Genomic DNA, 1637 nt, shown 5'->3' with positions numbered 1-1637 from the left:
AAGATCGATTGATGATCTCCCAGCTTGAGTAGGCTGTTGTGGTACGTGGGACGGCCGAGGGGTAGGGAGAGGCTATGCGCGAGGGAGAGATAAAGATAAGGAGAGAAGGAGATAAAAAAAAAGAGAGAGAGAGAAAGAATAAGGTATGTACAAAATAGTTTTTCGCTTTAGCTCTCTTTCTCTTTCTCTTTTTTTCTTGTTTTATATATATATGCATGTATACATATATATATATATATATATATATATATATATATATATATATATATATATATATATCTGCATATATATATATATATATATATATATATATATATATATATATACATATATATATACGTGTGTGTGTCTATGCGTGCGTGTGTGTGTGTGTGTGTGTGTGTGTGTGTGTGTGGTTGTGAGTTTGTGTGTGTGTGTGTGTGTGTGTCTGTGTGTGTGTGTGTGTATGCGTGTGTGTGTGTGTGTGTGTGTGTGTGTGTGTGTGGTTGTGAGTTTGTGTGTGTGTGTGTGTGTGTGTCTGTGTGGAATAATCAAAGATTTGGTTTTATTGTTTATTGGAATCAATAAAGCGTATCAGGGCACCATAAGAAGGACCTCTATTAACACTTATGTCATTATCATAATATAAGATTAATATAATCCCTGTTGTCTTTATTACAACATTTTACGTCGGCAGCAATTTTTTTCAAATATGAGAGCATGCAGATAGGAATACACACATATATAGATATAAATTTGTTCTTTTGCGCCCAAAACATGCAAATACGATAATCATAATAGAAAGATATAAAAAATACAAGAAACTAAATCATAATGACACATATCCGCAAACAAACCGTGTTGAAACGCCATAAAAAAAACTTCCTTAAAACAAAGAAAAGAAAGAAAAAAGAAGAAAGAAAGAAAAAAAAATATATCCACATCCATACCCCTTCATTCCTCTCACAGCCGCCCAGCCATGTACCACGGGGAATGGTGTTTAATAACAAAACAGATTCCTTCATCCCATTCAGGAAACATTTCATTTTTCCACGAGTTTCCCCTCAAAAAAAAAAAAAGAAAAGAAAAAAAACGGTGGACTCTGCTGGTCTGTTAAACGTTGCTGCGTGTAGAGTCCGCACGTGAGTCCCCCCCATACGGTTTATCTGCTCGTGGTGGAATAAATATAAACCCGTGTTTGCGGTTTTCCATTATGTGTGGGACGATCTTTGAAAAAAAAAAAAAAAAATCTTTCTTTTTTTCTTTTTGTTTCTTGATTTTTATTCTTTCTCTGTTTGATATTGTTTTTTCTTTTCTTTTCTTTCTTTTTTTCTTTTTTTTTGTGTTTGTTGATTTTTCATTCTTTCTCTGTTTTATATTGTATATTTTTCCTTTTCCTTTTTATTAATATTCGAGTCTACTTATCGATATCAAATATGTTTGTAATATATATATCAAATATGGTAGCATATATAGTATAAACATGGTAGTATATATAGTATAAATATGGTAGTATATATATATATCAAATATGGTAGCATATATAGTATAAATATGGTAGTATATATAGTATAAATATGGTAGTATATATAGTATAAATGTAGTAGTATATATAGTATAAATATGGTAGTATATATAGCATAAATATGGTAGTATAT

This window comes from Penaeus vannamei, chromosome 14, assembly GCF_042767895.1.
Source record: "Penaeus vannamei isolate JL-2024 chromosome 14, ASM4276789v1, whole genome shotgun sequence".
Lineage (NCBI taxonomy): Eukaryota > Metazoa > Arthropoda > Malacostraca > Decapoda > Penaeidae > Penaeus > Penaeus vannamei.
This window is presented reverse-complemented; position numbering follows the sequence as displayed.